Raw genomic sequence first — 22,696 nt, 5'->3', positions numbered from 1 at the left:
TAGTCCAGTCAAATAAGGATTTTTTGTGGAAAAAATTTACATTAAGACGAAATTTTGCATACATACTTCTGAAGGTTATAGAAATTAAGATCAAGAGAGTTCCTTTCCGTCTGGTGGGAGCATCTGCTTTGTTTGGCACCAACCCCCCGTCCCCCCAAAGGGGGGTTCCGCTTACTTTTTCTGCATTCTACGGCTAAACTATGCATCAGACGATATATTTTATAGAGACAAAAAATAATAAGAATTAGATTAAAAAAATATATATATTCACTTCATTTTCCTATATATGTTACAGTTTTTGTGTAATCCATGTCTGAATTCTGGGAAAACTTGGCGTGCAGTGAAAAAATTGATACTCGTGCAAGGTTTTCAGCAAATAATTCAAACACGCTTAGTTTTTAATTAAAAACGCATATAGTTGAAATTGTAGAACGTAAAATTCTCTATAAGTCCAGTGTAATATATTTCCTTGAAACGGTTTTAAAATCTTTTTCCGACTCATTGAATAAATCAGTAACACGAACTCATTTCCACACCACCTTTGAGGTAGAATTTATGAAGCGTTTTGTTATAGTGGTTTCCCAATTAGACCTATTCCACGTTTTTCTAGTTTAAGATGACGCCATTAAGTACTTGAAAAGTCCTCTTCATTAGTCACAGTAAGATCCTCAATGGGATCATCTGCAGTTTCGGAATTCAGACAACTTTGGCCATGACAATTACTGCACATTATAGAACAAAGCAAGCAAGGTAACACAACCACACCGCTTCCCGCACCCTAATTTGCAGTCACATGAAATAAGTTTCAAAATATTTGCGGGGGCTGATGCTGTCAACAGGTGACAGAGAATTGCAAAAAAAATAAAATCCAGCCCCACAACTCAGGCTAAAGTGTTTCTCCTCCCCAAGCCTGAACTTGGTGAAAGACACGATAAGAATTTGCCTAGCTGCTGCAGAAGTGGGCGGAAGACTTGATAATATAACAGCATTATTTGGGTGACTGGCAGATTCGTTAAAAGATTGAAATCTGTAATGATTTGTTTCAGTTTGTGGGGCTTCGTACAGAGTGAGAATGAAGCGCTCTCCAGCGGCTGCAACTTCATCATGAGTCGATTGCGAGGATTGCTGAAAACTGATACCATTTCTTGCAGAGAGTCATCTTTATTCAGGAGATTGATAATTTACATTTTTCCAAACCCGTAAAATGAGAACATTGTGTCGCAACCAATTGAAGCATGAGCTACCAAAACTGATTCTTTGCAGTTTTTTAGTATATTTGAGCGCTGTAAATCTCGAGAACTATAAAATCTTGCCCTTTGGTTTCCGTGGGCTTCTTTTAAAAACATAATATCCTTGTCTGCTGGAGTAAGAGCAATAAGCAGAGCTAGAAGATCTACATCATGTTCAACTACAACATTGAAGTGATGCTGATTAGGTCATTTGAAAGCATTTTTAACAATTAGTACATCAGCATCATCAGTGGCAATATGTGTCAATACCTTCTTTCTCAATTTTTTTTTCAATTGCATAATTAGCCGCTCTTCGGTTTTTAGATTACTCAAGAATTTTTCCTTGGGTGCAGTTAGAGCTTTATTCTTATCGAACACTGATTTCAGCTTAAGTTCGTTTCAAATGCGTTTTTTGACGCTCGATGCTCTTTGTACTCATTTCATTGGTTCAGTAACCATCACATATTACAGTTACAGCTTCCCCATAATGTTTTCTAATGAACTGGACATAAGCAGCACGAACGTTCGCAACTGTGCCTTGCTTTGGCCAAACTACACGGTGGATTAAATTACCTCCATCAATGATATATTTGTATCCTGATAATTCAACTTCTCGTTCTTCTACAGTGTTGAAAATGCCATACTGGCAAACCAAAGATCCATTTATTCAGAACACTCTCTGTGAAGCCTCTTCCGTGAGTGATGCCTCCAATACTCTTCATATTTTTTCATTAAAGTCTGCTCGATAGTCATATCAGACCATACACCACCCCAGTACTATTCTGAACGTCGTATTGTAAAGTAGCCCTCTGATGTGAATTTATGAAACTCCTCGACTGTCATCTTGAGATGAAGAGAATCCATATGGAGGTAGAGCTGGCAGGACCTAGCATAAAGAAAATGTCCACTTGCATGAAAACTTGGAAGCATAGCTCTAATGCAGTCTAAATGAAGCTTCCAATTTCCCATGCGCTATGCTAAGATGAAATGCAAAGCAACAGTCACAAAATCAAAATAATTGTAGCCATACGAGTAATTGTGCTGTCTTTCCTTTTTTCTTCAGTGATGTTGTGTGATTTACTAACTGCATTTGAAGCTATTTAATTCCATAATCGTTTTCTACTGAGTCAAATATTGGAGGCAGTTCTTTAAAAATAGTGAGAACTTGGTTACAAATTGTTTGCCAGTGTTGTCTACAGTGACTTTTGGGAACATGATCTTTGCCAAAGCGCAGTAAGTTAACATATGTGCTCGAAAGGCTCGTGCATAGGTGTGGCCAGGGAAGCATGTGGGGTACAGATGAAGAGGCAAATATTGTGGACCATAGTTCTGAAAGTCCGCTGCCTCCCATAATGTAGCCAATTGCCCAAGATAGGACATTAAAAGATGGAATCCTCCCAATCTCACAACAATATCTGAAAGTTCACTTTCTTGATTTTCATTTACTGAGGGTACGATGTCCTTAGCCCTCATGTATAGTGGTTGATCGAACTGTAACAAAAACATGTTTTTTGTTAAGATTTCATAACTTCTTTCACTGCAAATTTCATTACAGTTAGTACTGTGTTGTACTCTGATGGTGGTAGATTAACAAAAGGTAATGCGAGAACCTTTGACTTTTCGTATGGCAGAGTACCCATCATGGCCTCCATAAAACCTTGCCATGATGAAAGGGAGGGTGTCTACAAAAATTTTCCGACCATCCAAAGAACATCTTGGGTCGAGGGCATTGTGAAATTTTTACAAGCTTCATCATCGTACATCCAGCATGTCGTTTTCCTCGAAAAGTTTGTGCTTCCATTTGTCCAACGCTTGCTAGCTCTTTTGAAGAAGGAATGGTTCGCAATTTCGTAATATCCTGACTAATTAATTACTTTCTCTGCTTGTGTTATGCATTTTATTGAAGTCTGCATTGTCAAATACATATTGACAGAAAGAATCTTTGTCCAAATCAGGTTTCCAAGATTTAACAGCTGATGACTTGAACAATGCAACATCATTATAGCTTGAACAAAATCCCAAATTTGACACTGTAATGTCAATGCTTTTTCAAGCTACTTTCGGAAATAGATACACCGAGAGACCAAGCTGTATAGAAGATAGAAATGAGCGCGGTCTTGCTGCAGCAATTATTGAATGGGCAATTGCAGTTCACTATTTTGCTACATTTTCTTTTTCGCCTTTTCTGCTTTTCTGGATAATGGTGTCCAAAAATACATGTAATGTTTCGGGAACCACACCATGTGCATCTTTCATAAAGTCTGTAATATCAGGGTAGTCCATAGTGTTATAAGCAGCTGTCCTAATATCTTCTCAGACTATAGTCGCTGCAGCTTCGACGATTCGCAGGCGCTGATCCTTCTCATTAGTTTTTCTTTCACTGTACCATGAATTGATCAGTTTAAGTCCAAAGCCACTGAAACAGGCAACTGGTGGTCTTTTAATGATTTTTGCAAACATTACACTATCCCCGTATGTGTTTGTTAATTTTGCTTTCAGCGTTTTCTCAGTCATCGACTTGCTTTGACGTAAATATTCATCGAATTTCTTAATCAAATCATATAAAGAAAACTGTCATTCGTCAGAGTCATCAATAGAGGTGCAGAGCTTTTCGAAAGCAGAAGTCATGTCTTCATCTTGTAGGAGTCCTCTTTTTTGAGTTGATGGTGGGTTGCATGCCAATTTGGATAAGCATTTTCCGTGATAGCGTGCTTCTTTTGCTACAAGACAAATCCCACTTTTTAATCGCCTCAACACCTTCTCACCCCATTCGTCGTTCCTTTGTTCAGCATTCTTCAAAAGTCTGTCTTTCAGAGTCAAAGTTCGAACCTTGTTAATTACTTGGAGTTTCCCTGCAGGCTTTTTTTGTCCTCAAGAATGTTACATTTTTCACCACAAAACAAACACTGATTTTGTTTACTAGTGTCTGTTTTATTTTTCAAATCCCTTGGAATGTTTTTTCTTTGATGTACTCACGTCTGCAAACTATATGCATTTCAATGGTGTCCACTTTTATAAAGTTTTCAAAATGACCGTCTTTTCGGATTTGACGTACACCTCTTAAGTTCTTCATGCCGTCCTTCACAACCACTGATTTTCCATCTGCTAAACTATTACCTCAGTAAAAATATTCATTTGCTGACACCATACTGATTGTATGCCAAGTAGTTTCATTCAGGTAAAAGCAGTTTTCTAAGTCATACCTGGAAAATAAATTTTTTTGAGTGAATGAGGAAAAGCTTCAAATTGTTTACAGAAACTTGATTGTTATTTATTCAAATAGAGAATTTTCTGCTCTATAATTTCAACTATATGCCTTTTTTATGAAAAACTAGGCGCTTTTGAGTTATTTGCCGAAAACCTTACACGAGCATCAATTTTTTCACTACACACGAAAAGTTTCCCCCGAATTCAGACGCAGATTACACAAAAAGTGTAACACCTATGGGAACATGAAGAGAGACAATCTTGTTTAAAATTTTAATTTCGATATTTTTATCTGGATAAAATATAATCGTTTGACCCATTGTTTAACCGTAAAATGCGAAAAAGTAAGCAGAACCCCCCTTTTGGGGGCGGGGGAAAGGGGGGGGGGGGCGTTTGGGACCAAAATAGGGGGAGGCTTCCCCCCCGGACGGAGGGAACTCTTTTGATCTTGATTTATATAGCCTTCAGTAGTATGTATGCAAAATTTTATCTTCATATAAATATTTTCTACCATTTGCCTATTTTCGAGCTAATTTGACTGGACTAATGCACGATTCTCTTCCATTGCTCACCGCCAGGGTGATTATTTTTACCAACTCTCCTACTATGAGGAAGATGGATTTCGAGTCTCAGTGCGTCACAGACCCTACCGACTCATTTACCCCGCGTGATTATAGCAGCAATAATTGGATTGTAGTACCTGCAGCCTTAACAGGTACTCTATTTTCAGAATGAGGAAATAACCAGGGCCTCTGTTCGCTTACCTAACGTTTTCACTGGAACTGACGTAGTCTGTCTTTTGGAAACTTCCAGGGTTAAAGTTCTTTCATGTGAATCTATAGTGAGTACGATTCGTCCTGATGGTTTTACTCTAGAGTCGGGGAGGAGGCTAATTTCCTGAAGTTACCTCTTCTGTTCAGTCACTTTGAACTATGACAGGACATACTCCATTTTCCAAGCAGAAAACTCAGGGTATTGTGATGGAAATTGTCGTACCTGATTCACTTCGTGCAATGGTACTAACGTTGTATTATTATTTGCTTCTCTTGTCCCAGAAACAATGCTACCCCATGATGCAATGCTGTAATTTTTTTCATTTGACCGGAAGTAATGCTACTGCATACTGCTATTTTAATTCACGTTAATATGTTTTCACCTCATGAAAAATTAAACTTTTCCCAATGCATGTAATGATACACTTGTGACCCTAAATAAACAAACTATTCTTTAGTAGTGCATGATCACTTCTCTTTTTTTTAGCAGTGGATGATCCTAAGGTGATGTCACAGTGTAAATTGTCATATCTGCATTTGTATGTATGTCCGGCTTACGCATTCACGTTTATTCCTGCTGCAGAAGGAATATGCGAACTGGCACTCATGCAAACGACCACTTGCGCAGTCCTGATACAATGTACTTATACACTTAGTTCCACGAAATCAGTGTTTCATGCCCATCTTTATAACAAGAGGTATATTTTTTTCCTGACCAACCCAGTGTCTTTTTACTATGCCAGGATGGTGGTAAGCACTTCTTAGTTCAAGGTTATATGGCCCTGGACTATTGGGACATCACCAGTAGTGCTATCTTAACCATGCCAGCCCATCATCAACATTTTGCATTGAATTTAAATCTAACCTCAGATATGATTCCTTTGTTTCCTGCTGTTAATATGAAATTCGGTTAAGTTAAAATAGTTTTGGGTAAGTTGAAATTTATCTCTCATTTCAATAAAACTCATTTTGCTTCATAACCTGCCATTCTATTTTTCAGTGGGATTTGCTATTCCGAGTTTAACTATTCCCACTATTGTGCTGAAATCTAAATTCACCATTGCCAGACTAGGAATCCAGTTTCTGAACCCACAGTTGCAGGTTCTTCAGTTTAGCTCCTACACAGGCTTGCATGTAACATGGGTAGGTATATCTATAGGACTTTACTGTGAGGTTAGCTTATGCCTCATGGAACTCGGAGGGTGGTGGCCAAGCGATGTATTAGCCCCTGTCAAACAGATAGTATTACTTATATAAATGTCGGCTGTATACATTATGTTTATATAATTACATCACCCACGGTAACTAGCCTATGAAAAGTGAATAGTCATAGCTGTACATGTGACAGTGTTTTTCCTATGTTCGCCTCTCACCTAGACTGCGTGGGTCAGCAATGAAGTAACCAGATTCTGGCAGTCTGTACCAGTCTCTCACCAACATCATTTGTGTGTTCACAAAGCTCGTTACATATACACTTCATCCTTTATTAATGCTCACAGCTTATAGTGTTAACTATGGTGATATCCTTGTTATTGTGCAGTAGTTTACTTTTTTTAATAAATGGAGGAAAGACCATTTGGGTTCGAAAACTTAACCCATAAACATTTATGTATGTTACTTCAAGTGTTCCTTTAATACTGGCACTACAGAATCTTCATCAGTGATTACAACAGCTAAACAGAAAGTAGCAGTTAAATAAAGGTTTCATAAATGTTCAATAAATGTTCCATAAAGGATACATGAATGTTTAATAAAGTTTCCATAGAGGATCACTAAAGTTCCATAAATAGTCAATGAACATTACATGAAGATTCAATAAACTTTCCATATTAGTTTAATAAACGTTCAGTAAATGTTCAATAAACATTACATAAAGGCTATATAAACATTCCATAATGGTTCCATAAATGTTCAATAAAATGCACCACAAAGGTTCAATAAAGGTACCAGAAAGACTCAATAGGCATTTAATAAATGTTCATTAATAGTTCCACAAAAGTTAAATGAAGGTTCCCTAAGGATTCAATAAACTGTCTATAAATGTTCAAAAATGTTGCATAAATGTTCAATAAATATTCAATAATGCTTCTACAAAGCTTCAATAAACATTCCATAAAGGTTCAACAAATTTTCCATATGTTTTCAATAAAGCTTCCATAAAGGTTCAATATATAAAGCCCTTAAATGTTTAATAAACATTTCATAAATGATCAATAAACGTTCAATAAATGTTCTAAAAACGTTCCATTAAGGATTTATAACCGTTTCATACAGGTTCAATAAACGCTCCATAAATGTTCAATTAAGGTTCCATAAAGTTCAACAAACGTTTCATAATTATTCAATAAAGATTCCATAAATGTTCAATAAGCTCCAGAAATGTCCAATAAATGTTCCTTTAATGTTCTTATTGAACATTGAAGGAAACTTTGTTCGGTTACATAAAGGTTCAGTAAACGTTTCATAAAGGTTCAATAAACATCAACGGCAACCGACCAGCTTTACAGTAATTCTGTGTTATTGTTCTTCCACCAAGATGTGTTAATGTTATATTGTTCATCGGTACAGAGGTCATATATTTGTTAATATTGTTGTTTTGGTGTTGTGGTTGTTGTTGATGTTGTTTTTGTTGTTGTTGTTGTCGTTGTTGTGGTTGTTGTTTTAAATATTATTATTGTTGATGATGTTCTTGTTGGTTTTGTTACAAAGTTTTTCTTTCGCGGCCTTTCTCTTATAAACTACCCCTATCTCTCTCTCTCTCTCTCTCTCTCACACACAAATTCTCCTTCTTAGCTTTTCCTCCATCGAAAGCTCTTTTTCTTTTTCCCCCACACACTCTCCCTCACCCACTCTCATATATTTTCCCTAACCCTGTTCCACAAGCCTTGCCTCCTCTTCCTTTCCCTATCCCGCTAACCTTTTTTTATTCTTTCTTTTCGACAAACTCTCTCCCTCTTCCACGAACTCTCTTTTTCTCCCTCTCCCACAAATTCTCCCTCTCCCTTTCCCACAAGCTCTCTCCCTCTCCGAACCCCACAAACTCTCCCCCTCTCCCACAAACTCTCCCTCCCCATTTCCAACAAGCTCTATCCCTTTCCGTCCCCTCAAACTCTCCCTCCGCCTCTCCAAAAAACTTTATCCCTCTTCGTCTTCCGCAAACTCTCCCTCTCTCCCACAAAATCTCCCTCCCCCTCTCCAACAGACTCTATCCCCGCTCCATCTCCACGAACTCACCCTAACCCTCTCCCACAAACTCTCCTGCCCCCTCTTCCACAAGCTCTAGCACTTTTCCGTCCCCACAAACTTTCCCACAAACTCTACCACACACTTTCCCACAACTCTGCTCTCCATAAAAACTATCTTGAGCTATTCTGCAGAAATTCTGGACTTGCTTCGTAAAATTTTGCTCCAAAAAGAATTTATGGAATTCCCATTTCCATTCCAGTTTTAAGAATTTCCGGGCTCAGAGTTCTAACGAGGTCAAGACTGCAGTATAAACTTATTATGCCCCGCAGAGCCGCTGGGTGTATATACTGCCCTATCGCTTGATTCGATTTGTTCTCATCTAAGCCAGAGGAAGCCACAACGTCATGTTGCTCACTTCAATCACACATATTGTTCACAATAATCTCGGAAATGGAATAAAAAAACTTACCGAATAATTGAGAGGCAGATAAATCTTTGGAAGTTGAGAAATAGAGGGAATTTATTATATATTTTTTATTTTCTCTCTCTAGTAATCTCAGTTTTTCTTTTCTCCATCTGACTATGACTCTCTTCTCTCTCCTCCTGGCTCTCACGCCGTCCATACTCATCACTGGCCACATATTTCATACACTCACCATCCGGCTCTCTCTACTCCCAACTCTTCTGCTTTCTCTTTCACTTCTTACACCATCCCACCGACACATTCAATCTCCCTACTCTCCCACAGGTAAAAAAAAAAAATGATATACCTCATCATTACAGTACTAAGGGTGAAGCTGTTAAGACGGGTGCACGTTAGCCAGGGGGTAGCATCTAAAAAAAGTTTTATCTTTGTAAGCCAAGCATCCATCACCACCACTGACGCCAGCTTCACCACCTTTAGTTTCACCAACAACAACTTTAACACCACCAACTTGACCACCGCTTGCTTCACCACCACTTATTTCACCACCACTTCAACACCACTAGCTTCACCATCACCTGCCTCACCACAACTTGCTTCGCCACCACTTGCTTCACCACCACTAGCTTCACCATCACTTATGTCATGGTTTTAAGTAGGTCGGTGGTAGTAGGAGTGGATTACTTACTGGAGATTAAGGCGTATCTACGTAGAAGTTCACTCCACCACTCGACATTCCATGATTTATACTTGATAAATGATGATTTAATGAATTCCATTAATTTCCAACATCTTTCTCAGTTATTGGTTATACTTTGTCATAACCAATCAGTCCTTACCTTTAGTAATAATAAGATAGGATCACAGATACGGGCAGATAATTGCACTTACATTTATTTGTCAAGCTTCCATACAATGATTTACAATTTGCATGGATATATGATTCACTCACGTTCACGCTGGAATAAAATTAATCTTCTAAAAGAGGGAATTTTCAACTTGGGGACACATGTGATTACTCTACTGTGGGTATGACTTAACAGAGCCTTAATTCTTCAAGTGATACATTTACTGCCAACCTGGATTGCTTTTGTTACAACCAGGCTTCATCACAAGAACTTCTTTCCACGCCATAACAACAAAAAGTACTCTTGGGTTACCACACATAGTCTCGCGTCACTGACAGTCACTGTAGACGGGTGTCGTGCAGGAGAACTCTGTAAGCGTGAATTAATTAACCATTTACTGTAGGTTCGATAGGCCAGCCTGGATTGCTCTTGTTGCAACCAGGCATCCACACGTGATATTTCTACGGGGATAATAAACCTAGGTTAACACACTTAGTCTCGTGTCGATCACGGTTCACAGGACGGAGTGGCGGTGGAGGACTCTGTGTGGTGTGGTGTGGTGTCCCGCCCCCTTTCAGGAGGGAGAGGATGGAGACGACGTCTTAACTATGCCATGGTCCAGGGGATACTACTTAAAATGAGGTTTTTGGGTGTGAAGCGATGAACAGTACAACACTGGTTCACTGCCCACCCCCCTAAAGGCTGGCTAACATACCACTAATTGAAAATACATGTCCCAGTTATGCCTCGCCGGGCGTCTTATCTCTATTAAAACAAACTTTGGAGTTTGTTGCGTGGGTAAGCCTAACGCAACCAATGACAACTTTCTTCACCACCACTTGCTTCACGACCACTAGATTCACCATCACCTGCTTCACCACTACTTGCTTCGCCACCACTTGCTTCACAACCACTAGCTTCACCACCACTTGCTTTACCACCACCACCACAACCACCACCACCACAACCACCACCACCACCACCACCACCACCACCACCACCATTACCTAAAAAAGTGTGCGGCCAGACATATTGCCTCACACTCCTGTACCTACTCACGCAGTTGCTAATAAATTACCCACTATGCACAGAACTAAACAAAGAATGTATTTGAAATACCCTGTAACATTCAATGCCTTAATGTCATGATCATGAGGGTTAGTTATACAATAAACTAGCCGCTGTAAGTGACAAAATTAAAAATTAATTACCACCACCACCACCACCACCACCACTGTCAATAACCTAACCTAATCTAACCTAACCTAACCTAACCTAGCTTAACCTAACCTAACCTGGTATAAATTGGATGGTTTGTTGTGGCAGTTGATCGTGTTTGGTGGTGATAAGATAGTGGGATTCTCCAGTATTTTTAATTTATTAAGTTGTTTTAGATTGCAACACAACCACACGATACACAATATGTAGACACTCACTTTTGCCTCGTCACAATTTGAGTCTTGTGACACCGTAGTTTTATTTAAAAGCGTTATAACATAAAACTTTGGATAAATTGCATACATATAGATGTTACTATACTCAAACGATGAATAAAAATAACGTATATTCTAAAAACAAATTATTAGTCAAATGCTGTTTCTACTTACACACTTGCGTCTTTGAAGTTCGGTGGATTTTGTGTTTCTAGTATTCCTGGAACCCACCTAAAAAATGATGTCCAACCCAACATAATAGGTTACTTACAGGTGACCTCATGAATATTAGGGCACAGCATGTTTCACCTGATGATTAAACACCATAACGCTAAATGAGGGGTCAGGTAAGGTTAGGTCAGGTAAGGTTAGGTTAGGTTCGGTTAGGTTAGGTTAGGTTAGGATAAGTCAGGTTAGTTTAGGTTTATTAGAATATGCTAGGTACGGTTAACTTTGGTTAGGTTAGCATTAAGGTATTTTATGATTGGGTGAAATAAATTGGGGTTTCTAATTTTCATGAGATCCCCCTTGAGAGATACTTCATTCACTTACAGCTGACTGGCGGAGACTGAGTCTATCTTGCCATGTTTTTTGTTCACTAACTCACAGTCAATCGCCTGACGTGAGACTGATGAAAGCCTTCTTGGGAGATTTTATTTATTGAAACTTTCACTAATTTTTCATTATCCGAGAAAAGAAAAGAAAAACGAACACATTTTTTTGCCATATCACGTGGGAGTTTGGCAGATTTTTGCTCACGGGAAAGTGGAGAGAAATACTGGAGGAGAGTTGGGTTAACAAAATTTTAACACAGGGTGACAGTTTCCCAATAAACCCCATGATATTTTCCCATTGATACTGTTTACTTTTTCAACAGATGGCGGGAGAATTGAATGGAAAATAAGTTGGTGATATCCCCTCCCACTCACCCCCCCCCCACAAAAAATATCATCGTTGCTAGGACGAAACCTAACTTCGGATCTAAAGGAGAGATTGAGTAGTGGAAGGGTGAAGAAAGGGAGAGTGATGAGGAAGCGGAAAGGAGAGGAATAGGAGGAAGAATGGAAAAGGAGGAGGGAAGAGGAGAAAAAAGGGAGGAGGACAGAGGAGCAGGGAAAAAGAGGAGAGAAGGGGAAGAAGGGGAGGAGGGAGGGGAATGTAAAAGGAGGGAAGGGGGGGAGAAAGAGAAAGGAAGTGGGTAGAGGAAGAAGTGAGAAGATCAAATAAGAGAGAGAGAGAGAGAGAGAGAGAGAGAGAGAGAGAGAGAGAGAGATTTCTAGTACATATCTTCCTCTTCATAGTTTTTTCCAGTAATAGTTTAGAGCGCCGTCTGGACGCATATACATCCTTACTAAGTTTTATTATTTTCTTAACTCTTTTATACCTTCACAAATATATATATTTTTTCATTCAAATAACTTTAAATTAATTTCATCGCCATAAACCAGACTCTTAAATATATCTTAATGGTGAGAGTGGTTTTCATAGGCAGTGTAGATACAGATAACTGGACACCATGAAGATTCAGCGGGGTTGACTGTGGGTGCCCCATGCGCGAACCAGAAACCCTTTAGGACAGGAGGTGGTCGATGTCTCCACTCAGCCACCGCACACTAACTGTGACTTAGAGTAATATCAAACCAATATTAACAGCCGCCAAAATCCCACAGGATTAATTTTTTCTTTGTGGCTCCAGCACAATTTTTTAGTCTTATTATTGGTCAGTGTTTTCAGTCGGGAGAGTTTGTAATGGCGAGTCACTGCCTGGAGCCTTGTGTCTTTACTTTCCTGTACTACTGTCTCTTTCGTTACTTTCACTTGCCTCACTTTCTTGAATCTCTCATTTGCTGAAACATTATCCCACTTCTTCCGAAAGTCACCTTCCTCACTCTCACTAGCCTCACCTCCTCCTACCTCTCCCTGTCTCATCGCCTCCTCCCTCTCAATGGCTCATCACCTCTTCTTCCTGCTCCTCCCTCCCACTAGCCTTATTTCTTCCCTTTCACTGCCTCATCTACTCCTCCTCCTCTTCTCATTAACTTCACCTCCTTCCTCTCACTGCCTCGTTACCTCCTCCTTCCCCTCTCACTAACCTCACCTCCTACCTCTTACTACCTCATCACCTCCTCCCTCTCACTGCTTCATCACCTCCTTCTCCTCCCTCTCACTAACCTCACATACTCTCTCTCAATGTTTCATCACCTCCTCCTCCTCCTCCTCCTCCTCCTCCTCCCTCTCACTGAACTCACCTCCTCCCTCTCACTGCCTCATCACCTCCTTTTCCTGCCTCTCGCTGACTTCACCTCCTCCCTCTACTACCTCATAACCTCCTCCTCCGTCTCAGGGCCTCGTCGTTTCATCCTCCCAACTCATTAAAGATCATTTGTATCATTATCCCGACTGAATTTTGCCATCAAATAATTTTTGTTCTGGTGTCGATGCGCCATTACGGTCCAAGCTTGACTTGTCAGCACTCATATTCCTGTATATTTTTACCTGTTTGAGGGCGATGGCTTAAGTTATAACTTTTTGAGGACGATGGTTTAAATTATTACTCTTTGAGGACGATGGTTTAAGTTATAACTCTTTCAGGACGATGGTTTAAGGTTAAAAGTATTTGTCTTAAAGTTATAGCTTAACTTTTGAGGGTTGACTTTTGGGGATGAAGATTTGACTTCTTAAAGAAAATGTCTTCATCTTTTGAGAAAGATGTTTTCATAGTCTATCGGCCAAAGTCAGAAAGTCGTCGGATACCCTTCCCCTTTTAGAACAAAACACAACTACTTTTTCAAATGGGTTATATGTAAGAAGTAAGAGAATGATGGTTGTGTTTTTTTTGACTGGCAGGATTATTTTTTGTTTCCATTTATGTGACCGTCTATAGTGTCATTGCCGACTGGTTGATAGAAGTATTTAACCCGTAAATGATAGATAAAACATAATTTTTTTATAACGTCTAAAAGAGAAAACAATTGTGATTTCCCCAGAATTATTCTTGTTAAAAAAAGAACTATATATAATGCCATTCTTGATAAACTATTCTTCAAATTTACACATCGGAAACTATTTTTTCTGATTTCAACTGCACTAAACATCAAGTATACATTTTTTACAACAGGTTGTTCATGCAGAGGGTTAAATGCCAATGCTAGCAGAAACACAGGAGATATTGTGATTAATAACTGTGATAGCATATGAAATTTCAACTTTGGTGAATCTCTAGTTGAACGACGTTACCGGTCCTGAAGATGTGGTGGGCATTACTTACTATACTACTATACCTCTTATCCAAGTTCACTAGTGGTGGTTTCTTTCCAATTATAAAGAGGTGTGGAGAATGTAAAACTTTTAGTTCTAGTTATTAGGTGGAGGCTGTTTGTGATGAACTGCACACACTGACAAAAGATCCCGGTGAAAAGAAACCTACTGACTACATTATCGTTGGAATAGCGATGATCTCGGTCTCTAAATGAATCACTGTTCAAGACCGTTGATGACCTATCAGGAAAGGTACTGAAATAGATCCTGCACATCCTAGAAGACGATCAACTTGGAGTTAACATAGTTACAGTTGTTTTTGACCGATATGATAAACCAAACTCAATAAAGCAGACAGAACGACAACACAGAGGTGCAGGTGGTATCATCCCACTCATCAAGTAACTGCCAGGTCTCAGTTTAGCATGGGCCAATCCATCATTCTTGCAGGGAGATTTGCCAATGTAGAAACAGTGAAGTGTGTGAGGGGGTCTGGTGAGGCCCTGGTGGAAAATCTTTTCTCTACACATGAAGAAGCAGACACTTGTGTTGTGCCGTATGCCATTGGCGATGCAAAAACCTACCATAGGATTGTAGGGCTCTGTGATGACACAGACATTCTAGTTGTCTTACTGCATTACTACGGCAAGGGGCTTCTCTCTCCTGAAGTATATGCGAGCATGCATGCTGGGCACTCGGGGAAATCCATCACGCGAGAGTGTGGTACATACCTGTACATACTATCGTGGAATAGCTTGGAAAACATGTGTCAATGTGCCTCTCTGCTGTACATGCCTTCACTGGTTATGGCAGTACCAGTACATTCTTCAAGATAGGTAAACATACTGCGTAGTATGTGTTCCTATAACGAGACGGGAGTTATTATATGCGATTAAAGAGGGAAAGTCTACGGCACGCGGTGATGATGGAATAACATATGATATCCTTAACTGTCTCGCTGGTATTAGAGAAGGGCCCCTGTTAGACTTGTATAATATGTCTTATAATGCATGCTGTATCCCTCTTAAGTGAAAGTAAGCAGTGATTGTACCAATACCAAAGAACAATGGAGACTTTCGTCCAATATCTTTGACCTCTTGTTTTAGTAAAATGCTGGAAAGAATAGTATTAAACAGGTTGTTGTATAAGGTGGAAAATCTCTTGGCGCCCAATTTACATGGATTTATGAATGGGAGAAATACTGCAGTCTGTGTTGTAAAGTGTTTGAATAACTCTAAGGCTACATGCAGGACTTTTGTAGACTTAAAAGGGGCCTTTGAGAAGGCAAATAAAGAAGTCATACTTGAGAAACTAAGTAATTTAGAGGTTTCTAGGAAGTTGCTGAAATGGATTGTGGATTACTTGAGTAACAGAATGGCTAGAGTATGGTTTCAGTGTTGGTACTCAGAAGAGAGAGAAATGGAGTTGGGGACTCCACAGGGAGGTGTACTTAGCCCCACTCTTTTCAACATATTGATGAACATAATGGATCGCTACGAATTTCCTGGAGACACAGAGGTTATAATATATGCTGCTGATATACTTTTACAGTGTAAAGGTATGAGAAACATGCAAGAGGCTTTGGATGCACTTTGTTGTAGAATGGGCCTTGTAATAATACTAAAAATGAAAATACTAAATATCAGGTCAGAAATTATGAACAAAGGGATTTACTTTTTAATGGATAGTGGCTAGAAAAAGTTGATGTTTACAAATACCTTGGGCTGTACATTGGGTATAAGTCCAACAGTAAAGTACGTGAGATACAATACCTGGAGAATGCATGTAAAGGACGTTTAAGACCTTTAAGAGCTTTGGCATGGAAGGGAAATGGCGCAGGTAATCCTATTTTAAGGATGGTTTATATCAGTACTATTCGTTCAGTTATTGACTATGCAGCTCTCATCCTTATGTATAGTAAGAAAGTTATTCAAAATCTTGAAGTGATACAAAACGAGGCCATGAGAATTGTTTTAGGATGTCAACTGAACACTGGAATTGAAATAATGAGAATGGAGTTAGATTTACCAAGTATAGATCATAGAGGAGAGGAGGAGATAATAGGTTGTCCCGTACAATATTGTGCTTAAATGAAAGAACAGATCTTGACAATGTGTCCAAGTATGCAAGGCTATTGTATAATATTATGATGGAGTAGATAAATATTGCATTTCATTACAAACTTATTTAAGGTTTACACCATGGCAGGAAGGATGCATTGCAGTTGATATTTTAAAGCTTGAGGGGAAAATCGATGATTGTTATCCCAGTTATTTACGAAATGTCTTTTTAGAGAAAATAAATAGTTTTCCCAGGGGAAACACTGTACATATATATTGTGATGGATCAGTTTTAAGTAACGGTCAAACGGGATGTGGTGTTTTTATAAGGGAATATTTTATCAATGAGTGTTATGCAGATGAAACAGTTTGTAAAATAATTAGTAACAACACCTCAGCCACGCTGGCTGAACTACACGCAATATGTGAAGGACTCCAGGTTGCTATAGAGAAATGTAAAGAAACATATATTTTTGTTGATAGTAAAAGTACATTGGAAGCTTTTCAGAGTAAATGTCCATGTAACTTTCATATTGTTAATATATGTAAACGACCGGTCATAGTAATACAAGAAATGGAATACGCTGTGCAGTTTGTATGGATTCCATCACATGTGGATATTCATTTAAATGAAATGCCTGACAAAATGGCCAAAAAAACTGCAGAAAATATGTATATAGATATTGTTAGCAATGTAAGTATTAGAACGATAAAGAAGGAAATGAAAAGAAAAAGAGAGGAATGGAAAAAGGCAAGAAGGGAAGTGATTGCCGTATGTAGCGAGAGTTTTCAGCATTATTTGAATGTTTTACAAAACACCAATGTAACTTATGGGACTAACTAACCATTTGTTGATACTGTTATAATGAGACTAGATTGGGATACAAATATTACTGGCAGATAAGTGGAGGGGCGGGTCAACCTTGTCAACTGTGTCATCTTAGGGATGAACATACAGTACAACATTATGTATTAGAATGTGAACAAATTTAACCATACAGGAACAGTGAGGTCACTTCTTTACAGAAACGAGTTTGTTGGATGATTAATAATGGAAAAAAAATAAAGTAATTCTTGCAATGTATAAAAATTTTGCTCCAAGGATATGACGTTTAATTTTGTGTAGGATTACATTATCTATTCTTTTAATGTTGCACAGTGTTCATGCCAAATGAACTATTTCATTGATGTAAAAATAATTATTGTATTAACATTTATAGCTTTTTATAAACCCCAGAAGGGATGGCAAAGGTGAGGGTGGGAGTAGTATACTACCCTGTCCTTTTAATGTAATAGTTTTATTGTCAATAAAGTATTTAAATTTAAATTTAAATTTCTACCTTATGGCTGGTCATTTGGGCCTTAATTCAGAATAGTGATTTGAAACCACATGGGGATTTAAACGAAGGAACGAGCGAAGACTGAAGATTGTTGGTATTCAGAACACTGGCTTGAGCCAACACAAAGATTTAAACGGGGTTTGTGATCGGTGTAGGTTATGTATATAAGCTACTGTGCCGAGTAGCAACCCTGTATATAAGCTACTGTGCCGAGTAGCATTTATATATATCATCACGTGGCAACACTGCATGTTATGTGGCAACATTGCCCCGAGGCTGCCATATGGCAAGGCAGTCTCAGTCTGACTGTGTGAGCCGTGCATGGCACACGCGAGTCACCACTTGTATTTCTCTCATCCATAATAAACGGACTTCAGTGTTACACGGTGTTTCCCTACCCATCACTGCATTCCTCAGGGAACACTAGTATCCACCAATCGGAATTGTCGATCCTCGCGTTAATCCAGCCTAGAGTCAGGTTTGGCAGTCGATCCTTTAAGCAAGTCCTCATGAATTTTGACGGGGAGCGGTTTTCGGCGACATCATCCAATTGGAAACTTTGTAGAGAGAACACTGAAGGTAGAGGGCAGAATACTATAAATTTTTATGATGACACGCATTTTAAACAACGATAGAGGTTCAGCAAGAAGATTTCCTTGATATTTTCCGTGATATGGAGCATTTACTTAACAGTCCTGTTGGCTATGGTTCACCTTTACCTCCCATTCATCAGCTGATGATTTGCTTAGAGATTCTTCGCAACGAATATAGTTTCCGGGTAAGAAAGATTCTGGTTACTGAATGAGTTATGGTAATGTGTTACAACACTTTCATGTTTAGGGTCCATGAAGATCAAGCGGATAAATGTAAAGAACGTTGACGCTTCATTATTTTTAATGTTTTTCTTTAGGAAAACTATTTTGATGTATTTTCAATATAATTGAATCAATGCTGAGTGCGTTTTGGTTTTAATATAATAATAAAGGAAAGTCTTTTCTTAACAATACTAAAAAGGGGAAATGTGGGGTTAAAAGAACAAAGAACCCTAACCTAACCGAACCTAGCCAGGTTCCTACGCCCTGCATTGATTCATCTTGCTTGGGTTATGAATATTGACACCTGTCATTATAATTTGATAATTTGATTGTAATTATAGTAATAAAAGTAACTTTTGATGTGCATGGTGAGATTTCTCTTCCGTGAAAACTCGGGGAGTCATAGTTGCCGCCATAATCTTGTAAACATTACACTCGATTTTGTATTTTTTTTTTATACGGGAATTAGCCCACCCGGGCACAGGTCAAACGACCCACAAAAGGGCCTCGGGGGCGAAAAAATAAAAACAGAAAGAAACTGAATATAGAGAAGAAAAAAGGTTATACTGTGTTGATCTACATCACGAAGATGCCGGAAAACCAGCTTTTTAAAGTGAGACAAACTGTATAAGCATGGAAACACAGAAGAAGGCAGAGCGTTCCACAGTTTGACTGTGTGAGGAAAGAAGGAGGCACTATAACGGGTTATTCTTGTGTGACCGACGTCCACAGAGAAACGGTGGGCACCGCGGGCAAGACGTGTGTTAAGAGCCCACGGCCTTGCCGGCGGTACACAGGATGCCAAATCCATCGAACATTGCCCGTTAAAGTACCTATAAAACAGAGAGAGTAAAGCACCAATGCGGAGAGGACTGCTGGACCCGGAGCTGTGAAGACTTGCCTCTTTTGCTGCATGTTTGAGCAGTCTGCAACTTCGTTGTGATAGGACACTCAATCCTAGTGATTGTACTTACCCAACATAGCGACGGTGCAATTACCATCTCAGATTGTACGAAACATTCCAACTTCTGAAAAACATATATTTGGGCTCCCCAAATTTTGACTACTACCCGTGCGTCTACGTCCTGGATTGGCCGATCAGTGGTGCCCCACGGTGGCGTGATACATGCACGTTTACTGCGGTGCTCTGATTGGCTAACCGAACGTGGCGTGGTAGGTAGACTGTCTCTACTCTCTAAGTCCTCTTCTTTCCTTTTTTCATCCCCCTCATGCACTCCGTTCCTTGAACGGGAGGCGGGACTTAGCGATACGGTCGATCCGGCAAGGGAACCTGTGATAGTGCAGGGCATCCCTTGTCCGGGGGTCACCGGTAGGTGGCAACTTTTTAGACATAACTATAGTCACAGGTAACCTGGGCGCAGAACCCTACGAGCCCGACGCCCGTCCAAGAGGGGGCGGGGTCACTGCTCCCAGGCAGGAGCCCTGTGTTATAGGTAGGATTGGGATGTAATCAGGGAAGATGACTACAAGCATTAGAATAAAACATAGAGATAAGGGACACTCTATTGGAAGAGGAAAAGTGGCAGAAATCACTTACAACAAATTGGAAGTCCCACTAACAAGAATATTTAGCACCAACGAAGGTTTCAAAGTAATCTGTAAAGATGACTTTGACTCAGACAAAATCCTTTCAAAAGAAGCCAGAGATGTATTTTACAATGAAGGACTTGTTGTTGTCATGCCACCAAATCAAAAAGCAAAAAGATCAGTTTTCGTTCGTCAAGTCGACCAAGAGATCGGGAGGAAGACATCTGAAGATCTGAAAGATGAACTGGAACGCCAAAACAGTTGGATGAAGATCGAGGAAGTCATCAAGATAAAAGACTACACTCATGTTTTCAAGATTACCTTCGAAGAAGTTTCAATGGCTGAAAAAGTATTACAACAGGGCTTTCTAATATTTAACATGTCAGTAACACCTCATCAAATAAAGAAGGAAACATTCATCAGTCTGCAAACTTGCTTTTCCTGTTACAAATATGAAGAACACACAACGAGAGACTGTCCAGAAAAAGAGAAAAAGTACTGCTCAGATTGTGCAGGCGACGACCATACCTACACTGAATGTAATAACACACATGTTGGCTGTCTCAACTGTAAGAGAAACGGGAATGCATACATAGGACACAGGACGTTAGCAATGGCATGCCCAATAAAAAAACACATGATAAAGTACAAGGAACAAGAAACAAGGAAAAAGGAACAAGACAAGAAGGATACGACATACGTCGAAATAGCCAAGAGAGCGGTCCAAGAGGCTCACAGACCAGAATCCACCATATTAAACTTAAGTGAACCAATACATGACAAGGTAATGATTAGTATGATCCATGCACATCTGCACAATATCATTGCACCCGGATCATACAATGAGGAGTTAAGGAAAATGTTTAAATTGAATAACCTACCAGAGATGATATTCCCAGAGAATCCAGAATCCGAAAAACTATTTCAGGCAACATACTCAAGCGAACTGAGAGAAAGACTACAGCTAGACAAACAAAGGTTTGAGCAAGGAGCAACAGCTGATACACAAGGAACACAAGCGAATGATAGAGATCCCAGACAAATGACTAGAAGTGACAAAGAGAAGATAGAAATAACAGAAGGACAGACTACAAGACAAAGGATAAGGAGGAGAGACTGATCACAAGAGACAACCTGAATCTGCTGAAGATATTGAATTAAAAGTTATCACCACAACAAAACATGGAATCCTAACATCGAGACCAACAGGAGGGACAATAGCAAAAAACTGTGAAGGAGGGATATACAAGTGGACATATCAAGAAAAATCCCTAAGTGAAGATTACGTCTGGTCACTAATCACTAAGGACAAACTAAAGATTACGACCAAAGACTTTAAAATAGTAGACCCGTCAGAGTTTAGAAGAGTCAGAAGCGGGAAACAGGACGATAGGTCTCCACTCCAACTGCCACAATCCAAGTATAAGAAATAATGGACAATAGACAAACAGTAAGAACTTTAAGAATAATACAACACAACGTAAGAAACTGGAAGACCGAGAGAATTAACCTAAGTATTATATATCAAGAAATGGACCCTGACATTATATGACTAAACAGTCACGGTGAGACAGACAACAACAACATAAAGCTCTTTTACTATTATGTAAACCAAAGAAATAAATCGGGCGAGAAAAATGACGGAGTAGGTATAGCGGTTAAAAGAAACTTAAAATTTAAACTAATCGATGACTTCCAGGATGAATTTCTAGCAATAAAAATAAATACAACTCAAGGAGACGTAATTATTGCTACTACTTATCTGCTACCGAGACGACCCTACTTACCTATAGAAGACCTATTAAAATTGGCTAACAATAGTCATCCGATGTACATCTTAGGAGACTTTAACGCCAGACACAGGATTTTCGACAATACAAATAATAACGCCGTGGGAAACGCCCTTAATCAATTAATAAACCTAGGGATAATCAATCATCTCGGTCCTAACTTTCCAACCTGGAGAAATCACAATACACAATCGACACCAGACAAAATTTTTACCAACAACAAAGCCTTTTTCAATTACCATATAAAACAAGGACCTCTCACAGGCAGTGACCATCTGCCAATTATACTAACACTGTCATCAAGCCCCATACAGATATCAATAAAAAAGAGACTGAAAATGAGTAAAACAGACTGGGACAGCTTCAAAGACGACTTAGGTAATCACCACTCGATTAACCTACAAGGGAAAACAACAGAAGACATAGACTCAGAAATGGACAGACTGCACTCAGCAATAAAAACATCTATAACCAAACACACTCCGACTTCACATTTTAGAACATTACCCAACAACAGACTACCAGAAGAAGTTAAAATAATCCAAACCCATTACAATGAAATAAACAGGTATATGGAAAGACACGGCAGTAACAGATGGCTATATACGGCGCAGACAGCACTACAGATAAAATTAAGAGACGCATGTAAGGAAGCAAACAATAAAAAATGGAATGATATTATAATGGCGGCTGACATGACTAAAGACACAAAAACATTTTGGACTTCCATAAACAAGATGATGGGGCACAACAAGCAAAAAACACCATACATTAAAGACCAAAAT

This window comes from Homarus americanus, unplaced genomic scaffold, assembly GCF_018991925.1.
Source record: "Homarus americanus isolate GMGI-L3 unplaced genomic scaffold, GMGI_Hamer_2.0 scaffold6317, whole genome shotgun sequence".
NCBI lineage: Eukaryota > Metazoa > Arthropoda > Malacostraca > Decapoda > Nephropidae > Homarus > Homarus americanus.
Note: the sequence above shows the minus strand (reverse complement) of the source record.